Source organism: Henckelia pumila, chromosome 4, assembly GCF_033568475.1.
Source record: "Henckelia pumila isolate YLH828 chromosome 4, ASM3356847v2, whole genome shotgun sequence".
Classification (NCBI taxonomy): domain Eukaryota; kingdom Viridiplantae; phylum Streptophyta; class Magnoliopsida; order Lamiales; family Gesneriaceae; genus Henckelia; species Henckelia pumila.
Genome location: NC_133123.1, coordinates 186,813,377 through 186,822,561, shown reverse-complemented (window position 1 = coordinate 186,822,561; position 9,185 = coordinate 186,813,377). Strand labels below are relative to the sequence as shown.

Below are 9,185 nucleotides of genomic sequence, written 5' to 3'. Positions count from 1 at the left end.
ACAGCACCCATGTTGGCCATGTGAGTCTCCAAGCTGTCAAGGAGAGACTCAGTTCTTGCCATCCTCTTACCTGATTCCTTCACAAAGGTACTAACAACGTCCTCCAAAGAAGGCTTACCCTCCCCCTTAATTGTGTTGTATCCCAGAGGAGGATTCAACACATTGTTATTGTTAGCATAAGAAAATTTTTCATGATTACGCATACTAGGGTGATAAGTATTAGAGACAGGATTACCTCTGTAAGCTCCATAACCTTGGTAGCCATTAGGATTGATATAATTAACTTCATCTGGGGTATGTGATCCTTCAACTCCAGTTGAATCTGCAACATTAATCTTATTCAAAAAAGCTACCTGTGTAGTCAGTGCAGATAGTTGAGCGGTGATGGATGTGAGAGGATCCACTGCATACACTCCAGCTGGCTTCTTGACTCCCATACGCTCAGATGACCATTGAAAACTGCTGATCGTCATCTGCTCCAACATATCATAGGCCTGGACATGGTACTTTGCAAATATAGTACCTCCAACCGCAGAATCCACATTCTTCCTCGTTGGCACATTCAGTCTATTGTAAAACCACTTGATCTGCTCCCAATCTGCAAAATTGTGGTTAGGACAAAGTCTAAGTAATTCTTTGTACCTTTCCCATGCCTTGTAGAGCTGTTCAGACTCCATCTGCCTGAATGTGCTGATTTCAATCTTCAGTTGGGTGGATTTAGCAGGTGGAAAATATTTTGCATGAAATGTTTCTGCATCCCCTCCCAAGTAGTGATGCTTCCTAGCGGCAGTGATTGCAACCAACTCCTTGCTTGATCCCTGAGAGAAAACGGAAACAAGCGTAAGCGTATAATATCCTCAGATACACCATTAATTTTTATCGTATCGGTTATCTCCAAGAAGGTGCGTAGGTATAGGTGAGGATCAGCAGTGGTGCTCCCATTAAATTGGTTCTGTTGAACCATGTTGATCAAAGCATGTTTTAGCTCAAAATTGTTGGCATTGATAGTTCCTCGAGCGATTCCAGAATAGTGAGCCTGGATCGTCGGCCTGAAGTGATCTCTGATTGGCACCAAGGGAGCTTGTTGTGCTTCTTATTCATCCATTCTTTCAATTTCTTCTCCTCTAGCTCTTCTTAAAGCACGTGCAGTGCGCTCGATCTCCGAATCAAAAAGTAATGAATTCGTACTTTGAGATCGTCGCATAGACTGCAATTAAAAATAAGAAAAAATCAATTAGTAACTTAAAATAAAAAAAAACTCTAAATTAAAATCTAGACTAATTGGTAACAAGACTAAAAAAATAATCAAAATTTACTCCCCGGCAACGGCGCCAAAAACTTCTTGTGAAAATTACTTGCAAGAGTACGAGTGTCAAGTTTTAATATAGTGATAAAATCAAGTATCGATCCCACAGGGAGTAAAATCAAAATATTCAGTGCTTGTAATTAAAATAGTCCAAACTTTATCTAGAAAATCAATATTTGAGAGATTTGCCTAAAAATAAAAATAAGCAGATGATTTTATAGCACACACACAACTTTCAAAAATAATCAATCAGAGAAAATTGGTCTAGAGGTATAGATTTCACCTGGTTTCAACAACAATCAATTCTAATTAATTAATCTTCTTGAATTCCAGTAAATTAATAGCCAAGAACACTTAAGTTTATTATTTCCCTCTCCCGAGCAACAAATAATTTTTATCAAATACAACTTAATTCCAATATCCCTATTAAGAATCTACTTACATTAGTCTATCACAAATCAATGTTCTTTTTAAAAGCTCTGTTAAAATTATACACTCTCCGGAGCAATATAAATAATTAACAGTGTATTTTCTATTGGTTCTATTCAAAATCTCCTCTCCCGAGTGCCAGATTTCAAATAAATATAACAAATAAATTATTGATCAAGTAATTGAAAATACAATCAATTCTAGAAAAAAACAATTAATCTAGAAGAAACTAAATTCAATAAAATCAAAAATTCATGAAAGTGTCTACACCAGGTTTCATCCGACCTCTAGACTCTAAAAAATTAGTTCATAATAAAATTATGAATAAAAATAAACATGTTCAAAAATTTAAATATATTCAGAATTAAATAAATAAAAGAAAAAGAAAACAAATCCGTCGTCGACTCCGTGTCCGGTCGATCGATCTCCTTCTTCGTTCTTCAGTTAAACTCCAGAATTCTCTCCCAGAAAATCACGATCAATTCTCTTTGATATGTGTACGTGTGAATTGTGCGGCTTTCCCTTAATTCTGAGACTTAAATTTCCTTTTATACGGTGCACAAAAGCCCAATAAAAAGCCCATAAAATATAAAAGTTTCCTTCCCAATTAAAACACTAAACAGCGATGGGCGGGCGCTTCACAATCCCAGGAGGGCACGCATAACTCTCTGGAATACACTTTCTCGCCTTCACAAGACTCTGCGCGATTTCTCTTCTTCATTTCTCTGTTTAGCGCTTAAACTAGCGCTAACAACAAGCCCAATGTTAAAGCCCAATAACATTTCTCTTCTTTTCTTTTCTTCTACAGCATTTCTTTTTCCTTTCTTTTATTCTTTTCTCACACAATTTTCTTCTTTTCTCCACATAATCTCCATAATTACCTACAAACACAAAAACAACAAAACACCCCCATAAATCTACTCGAAACAAATATTTAATAATTAAAATCATATATAAATTAAGTGTATAAAATAAACTTATCACGTGCATCTCGGTCTAAGAGACGGAGACGAACAAATTCCAACCAGGAGATGGTCTTTCGGATTGTTTTTCCCGTAGGGTGCGCTGGGACCCACCAAAGCGGTCCGCGTCACCCAGATCGCACGTCCACGTTGTGTGATTTAGTCTATTGCATCTTTTCTATCCGCGGATTGGACTGAAAGAGTCAGGAATAGGACGGCGAGGAATCGGAGGAACAAGAAGTACGAGTAATAAAAAAAGAAATTAATGAAAAAGGGGTGCAACACGAGGACTTCCCAGGGGTTCACACATCCTAGTACTTCTCTCGCCCAAGCATGCTTAACTTCGGAATTCTAATGGGATCCGATGCATTAGTGTTGTTATGATCGCATCCAACAGTGAATGAATTCTTTATTGTTTTGTCTCTCGAATTGCGGAACGGAGGACCTGGCGCTGAACTTTCAAACGGGAAGCTCGTCTCGATACCTACAATGCGCATCTCAGTCTTAGAGACGGAGACGCTAAAATTCCAACCAGGAGATGTTTTTTCGAGTCATTTTTCCCGTAGGGCGTTCTAGGACCCACCGAAGCGGCCCGCGTCACCCAGATCGCACGTCCACATCGTGTGATTCGGTCTATTGCATCTTTTCTATCCGCGGATTGGACTGAAAGAGTCAGGAATAGGACGGCGCGTAATCGGAGGAACAAGAAGTACGAGTAATAAAAAAAATTAATGAAAAAGGGATGTAACACGAGGACTTCCCAAGGGATCACCCATCCTAGTACTGCTATCGCCCAAGCACGCTCAACTTAGGAGTTCTGATGGGATCCGATGCATTTGTGCTGGTATGATCGCACCCAACAGTGAATGAATTCTTTGTTGTTTTGTCTCTTGAACTGCGGATCGGAGGAACAGGCGCTGCACTTTCAAACGAACAAAACTTTCGATCGGCTGAGAGTTACGGAAGCTTCAGCCTGCTCACGCGAAGCTCCTCTCGACACCTACAGCGCATCTCGGTCTAAGAGACGCAGACGCTAAAATTCCAAGCCGGAGATGGTCTTTCGGGTCATTTTTCCGTAGAGCGCGCTGGGACCCATCCAAGCAGCCCGCGTCACCCAGATCGCACGTCCACGTTGTGTGATTCGGTCTATTGCATCTTTTCTATCTGCGGATTGGACTAAAAGAGTCGGGAATAGGACGACGAGGAATTGGAGAAACAAGAAGTACGAGTAATAAAAAAAGAAATTAATGAAAAAGGGGTGCAACACAAGGACTTCCCAAGGGGTCACCCATCCTAGCACTGCTCTCATCCAAGCACGCTTAACTTCGGAGTTCTGATGGGATCGGGTGCATTAGTGCTGGTATGATCGCACCCAACAGTGAATGAATTTTTTGTTGTTTTGTTTCTCGAATTGCGGATCGGAGGAACAGGCGCTGCACTTTCAAACGGACATAACTTTCGATCGGCAGAGAGTTACGGGAGCTTGAACCTGCTCATGCGAAGCTCGTCTTGATACCTATAGCGCGCATCTCGTTCTGAGAGACAGAGACTCACAAATTCCAACCCGGAGATGGTCTTTTGGGTTGTTTTTCCCGTAGGGGGGCTGGGACCCACAGTAGCGGCCCGCTTCACCCAGATCGCACGTCCACTTCGTGTGATTCAGTCTATTCCATCTTTTCTATCCGCGGATTGGACTGAAAGAGTCAGGAATAGGACGGCGAGAAATCGGAGAAACAAGAAGTACTAGTAATAAAAAAAAAGAAATTAATGAAAAAGGGGTGCAACACGAGAACTTCCCAGGGGGTCACCCATCCTAGTACTGGTCTCGCCCAAGCACGCTTAACTTAAGAGTTCTGATGGGATCCAGTGCATTATTGCTGGTATGATCGCACCCAACAGTGAATGAATTTTTTGTTGTTTTGTCTCTCGAATTGCGGATCGGAGGAACATGCACTGCACTTTCAAACAGACATAATTTTCGATCGGCTGAGAGTTACGAGAGCTTCAGCCTATCCATGCAAAGCTCGTCTTGATACCTACAGCGCGCAACTCGGTCTAAGAGATGGAGACATTCAAATTCCAACCCGGATATGGTCTTTCGTGTCTTTTTCCCATAGGGAGCGCCTCTATCCGAGGATTAGACTGTAAGAGTCGGGAATAGGAAGGCGAGGAATCGAAGGAACAAGAAGTACGAGTAATAAAAAAAGAAATTAATGAAAAAGGGATGCAACACGAGGACTTCCCAGGGGGTCACCCATCCTAGGACTGCTCTTGCCCAAGCACGCTTAACTTCGAAGCTATGATGGGATCCGGTGCATTAGTGCTGGTATAATCGCACCAAACAGTGAATTAATTCTTTGTTGTTTTGTCTCTCGAATTGCGGATCGGAGGAACAGGCGCTGCACTTTCAAACGCAAAGCTCGTCTTGATACCTACAATGCGCATCTCAGTCTAAGAGACGGAGACGCTCAAATTCCAACCCGGAGATGGTCTTTTGGGTCGTTTTTCCCATAGGACGTGCTGGGACCCACCGAAGCGGCCCGCGTCACCTAGATCGCATGTCCACGTTGTGTGATTCAGTCTATTGCATCTTTTCTATCCGCGGATTGGACTGAAAGAGTCGGGAATAGGACGGCGAGAAATATGAAGAACAAGAAGTACGAGTAATAAAAAAAGAAATTAATGAAAAAGGGGTGCAACACGAGGACTTCCCAGGGGGTCACCCATCCTAGTACTTCTCTCGCCCAAGCACTCTTGGCTTCGGAGTTTTGATAAGATCCGGTGAATTAGTGCTGGTATGATCGAACCCAATAGTGAATGAATTCTTTATTGTTTTGTCTCTCGAATTTCGGATCAAAGGAACAGGCACTGCACTTTCAAATGGACATAACTTTCGATCGACTGATAGTTACCGGAGCTTCAGCCTGCTCACGCAAAGCTCGTCTCGATACCTACTGTGCTCATCTCGGTCAAAGTGACGGAGACGCTCAAATTCCAACCTGAAGATGGTTTTTCGTGTTGTTTTTCCCCTAGGGCGTGCTGGGACCCACCGAAGCGGCATGCGTCACCTAGACCATACGTACACGTAGTGTGATTCAGTCTCTTGCATCTTTTCTATCCGAGGATTGGACTGTAAGAGTTGGGAATAGGATGGAGAGGAATCGGAGGAACAAGATGTATGAGTAATAAAAAAAGAAATTAATGAAAAAGGGGTGCAACACGAGGACTTCTCAGGGGGTCATCCATCCTAGTACTGCTCTCGCCCAAGCACGCTTAACTTCGGAGTTCTGATGGGATCCGGTGCATTAGTGCTGGTATGATTGAACCCAACAGTGAATGAATTCTTTGTTGTTTTGTCTCTCGAATTGAGGATCGGAGGAACAGGCGCTGCACTTTCAAACGGACAAAACTTTCGATCGGCTGAGAATTATGGGAGCTTCAACCTGCTCACGCTAAGCTCGTCTCGATAACTATAGTGTGCATCTCGGTCAAAGAGACAAAGACGCGCAAATTCCAACCCGGAGATGGTATTTTTGGTCGTTTTTCCCATAGGGCCCACTGGGACCCACCGAAGCAGCCCGTGTCACCCAAATCGCCCGTCCACATCATGTGATTCTGTCTATTGCATCTTTTCTATCTGCGGATTGTACTGAAAGAGTCGGGAATAGGACGGCGAGGAATCGGAGGAACAAGAAATACGAGTAATAAAAAAAGAAATTACTGAAAAATGGGTGCAACACGAGGACTTCCCAAGGGGTCACCAATCTTAGTACTGCTCTCGCCCAAGCACGCTTAACTTTGGAGTTCTGATGGGATCCGGTTCATTAGTGCTGGTATGATCGCACCCAACAGTGAATGAATTTTTTATTGTTTTGTCTCTCAAATTGCGGATCGGAGGAACATGCGTTTTACTTTCAAACAGACAAAACTTTCGATCGGCTGAGAGTTACTGGAGCTTCAGCCTGCTCACGCGAAGCTCGTATTGATACCTATAGTGCGCATCTCAGTCTAAGAGATGGAGACGCACAAATTCCAACACGGAGATGGTATTTCGGGTCATTTTTCCTGTAGGGCCCTGGGACCCACCGAAGTGGCCTGCGTCACCCAGATTGCACGTCCACGTTGTGTGATTCAGTCTATTGCATCTTTTCTATCCATCGATTGGACTGAAAGAGTTGGGAATATGATGGCGAGGAATCGGAGAAACAAGAAGTACGAGTAATAAAAAAAGAAATTAATGAAAAAGGGGTGCAACACGAGGACTTTCCAATGGAATCTAGTGCATTAGTGCTGTTATGATCGCACCCAACAGTGAATGAATTCTTTCTTGTTTTGTCTCTCAAATTGCGGATCTGAGGAACAGGCGCTGCACTTTCAAACGCACATAACTTTTGATCGGTTGAGAGTTACGGGAGCTTCAGCCTGCTCACGCGAATCTTGTCTCGATACCTACAGCGCCCATCTCGGTGTAAGAGACGGAGACGCACAAATTCCAACCCGAAGATGGTTTTCGGGTCGCTTTTCCCGTAGTGCGCGCAGGGACCCACCAAAGCGGCCCGCGTCACTCAGATCGCACGTCCACGTCATATGATTCATTCTATCGCATCTTTTCTATCCGAGTATTGGAATGTAAGAGTCGTGAATAGGACGGCGAGGAATCGGAGGAACAAGAAGTACGAGTAATAAAAAAAGAAATTAATTAAAAAGGAGTGCAACTCGAGGACTTCCCAGAGGGTCACCCATCCTAATACTACTCTCGCCCAAGCACGCTTAGCTTCAGTGTTATGATGAGATCCGGTGCATTAGTCTGGGATGATTGAACCCAACAATGAATGAATTCTTTATTGTTTTGTCTCTCGAATTGCGGATCGGAAGAACAGGCGCTGCACTTTCAAACGGACTTAACTTTTGATTGCCTGAGAGTTATGGGAGCTTCAGCCTGCTCACGCGAAGCTCGTCTCGATACCTATAGCACGATTCTTGGTCTAAGAGACGGAGACGTACAAATTCCAACCCGAAGATGGTATTTCGGGTTGTTTTTCCCGTAGGGCGCCCTGGGTCCCACCGAAGCGACCCGCGTCACCCAGATCTCACGTCCACGTTGTGTGATTCAGTCTATTGCATTTTAATATCCGCGAATTGGATTGAAAGAGTCGGGAATAGGACAGCGAGGAATCGGAGGAACAAGAAGTACGAATAATAAAAAGAAATTAATGAAAAAAGGGTGCAACACGAGGACTTCCCAGGGGGTCACCTATCCTAGTACTGCTCTCGCCCAAGCCCGCTTAACTTCAGAGTTCTGATGGGATCCGATGCATTAGTGCTGGTATGATCGCACCCAACAGGGAATGAATTCTTTATTGTTTTGTCTCTCGAATTGCGAAACGAAGGAACAGGTGCTGCACTTTCAAACGCAAAGCTCGTCTCGATACCTACAACGCGCATCTCAGTCTAAGAGACGAAGACACTCGAATTCCAACCCGAAGATGGTTTTTTGGGTCGTTTTTCCCGTAGGGCGCGCTGGGACCCACCGAAGTGGCCCGCGTCACCCAGATCGCATGTCCACGTTGTGTGATTCAGTATATTGCATCTTTTCTATCCGCGGATTAGATTGAAAGAGTCGGGAATAGGACGACGAGGAATCGGAGGAACAAGAAGTACGAATAATAAAAAAAAATTAATGAAAAAGGGGTGCAACACGAGGACTTCCCTGGGGGTCACCCATCCTAGTAGTGCTCTCGTCCAAGCACGCTTAACTTCAGAGTCCTGATGGGATCGAATGCATTAGTGCTGTTATGATCGCACCCAACAATGAATGAATTCTTTATTGTTTTTTTTCTCGAATTGGGGATCGGAGGAACAGGCGCTGCACTTTCAAATGCGAAGCTTGTGTCGATACCTACAACGCACATCTCAGTATAAGAGACGGAGACGCTGAAATTTTAACCCGGAGATGGTCTTTCGGGTCGTTTTTCCTGTAGGTCTCGCTAGGATTCACCAAAGCGGCCCGCGTCACCCAGATCGCACGTCCACATCGTGTGATTCAGTCTATTGCATATTTTCTATCCGCGGATTAGACTGAAAGAGTCGGGAATAGGACGACGAGGAATCGGAGGAAAATGAAGTACAAGTAATAAAAAAATAAATTAATGAAAAAAGGGGTGCAACACGAGGACTTCCCAAGGGGTCACCCATCCTAGTACTGCTCTCGCCCAAGCACGCCTAACTTCGGAGTTCTGATGGGATCCGGTGCATTAGTGCTGGTATGATCACACCCAATAGTGAATGAATTCTTTGTTGTTTTGTCTCTCGAATTGCGGATCGGAGGAACAGGCGCTGAACTTTCAAACGGACATAACTTTCAATCGGCTGAGAGTTACAGGAGCTTCAACCTGCTCACGCGAAGCTCGTCTCGATATCTATAGCGCGCATCTTGGTGTAAGAGATGGAGACGCACAAATTCCAACATGGAGAAGGTCTTTTGGGTC

General features: G+C 44.0%; 9 non-coding genes and 3 pseudogenes across 9 annotated transcripts; all 12 read right to left on the bottom strand.

Moving 5' to 3' along the window:
* Positions 1 to 2,970: 2,970 nt before the first annotated feature.
* On the bottom strand, positions 2,971 to 3,089 carry LOC140869345 (5S ribosomal RNA). The gene has a single exon (XR_012146724.1). It is a non-coding gene; the product is annotated as a 5S ribosomal RNA (ribosomal RNA).
* Positions 3,090 to 3,436: 347 nt separating this feature from the next.
* On the bottom strand, positions 3,437 to 3,555 carry LOC140869503 (5S ribosomal RNA; annotated as a pseudogene).
* A 397-nt stretch (positions 3,556 to 3,952) lies between these two features.
* On the bottom strand, positions 3,953 to 4,071 carry LOC140868582 (5S ribosomal RNA). Its single transcript, XR_012145992.1, has one exon. It is a non-coding gene; the product is annotated as a 5S ribosomal RNA (ribosomal RNA).
* A 401-nt stretch (positions 4,072 to 4,472) lies between these two features.
* Positions 4,473 to 4,591, bottom strand: LOC140870515 (5S ribosomal RNA). Its single transcript, XR_012147473.1, has one exon. It is a non-coding gene; the product is annotated as a 5S ribosomal RNA (ribosomal RNA).
* Positions 4,592 to 4,918: 327 nt separating this feature from the next.
* LOC140869390 (5S ribosomal RNA) lies at positions 4,919 to 5,037 on the bottom strand. Its single transcript, XR_012146770.1, has one exon. It is a non-coding gene; the product is annotated as a 5S ribosomal RNA (ribosomal RNA).
* A 350-nt stretch (positions 5,038 to 5,387) lies between these two features.
* On the bottom strand, positions 5,388 to 5,506 carry LOC140868953 (5S ribosomal RNA). Its single transcript, XR_012146349.1, has one exon. It is a non-coding gene; the product is annotated as a 5S ribosomal RNA (ribosomal RNA).
* A 400-nt stretch (positions 5,507 to 5,906) lies between these two features.
* On the bottom strand, positions 5,907 to 6,025 carry LOC140870368 (5S ribosomal RNA). The gene has a single exon (XR_012147332.1). It is a non-coding gene; the product is annotated as a 5S ribosomal RNA (ribosomal RNA).
* Positions 6,026 to 6,425: 400 nt separating this feature from the next.
* LOC140868384 (5S ribosomal RNA) lies at positions 6,426 to 6,544 on the bottom strand. The gene has a single exon (XR_012145804.1). It is a non-coding gene; the product is annotated as a 5S ribosomal RNA (ribosomal RNA).
* An 859-nt stretch (positions 6,545 to 7,403) lies between these two features.
* On the bottom strand, positions 7,404 to 7,521 carry LOC140869803 (5S ribosomal RNA; annotated as a pseudogene).
* Positions 7,522 to 7,918: 397 nt separating this feature from the next.
* LOC140868135 (5S ribosomal RNA) lies at positions 7,919 to 8,037 on the bottom strand. The gene has a single exon (XR_012145567.1). It is a non-coding gene; the product is annotated as a 5S ribosomal RNA (ribosomal RNA).
* A 348-nt stretch (positions 8,038 to 8,385) lies between these two features.
* LOC140869410 (5S ribosomal RNA) lies at positions 8,386 to 8,504 on the bottom strand (annotated as a pseudogene).
* A 351-nt stretch (positions 8,505 to 8,855) lies between these two features.
* On the bottom strand, positions 8,856 to 8,974 carry LOC140869154 (5S ribosomal RNA). The gene has a single exon (XR_012146543.1). It is a non-coding gene; the product is annotated as a 5S ribosomal RNA (ribosomal RNA).
* Between the last annotated feature and the right edge of the window lie 211 nt (positions 8,975 to 9,185).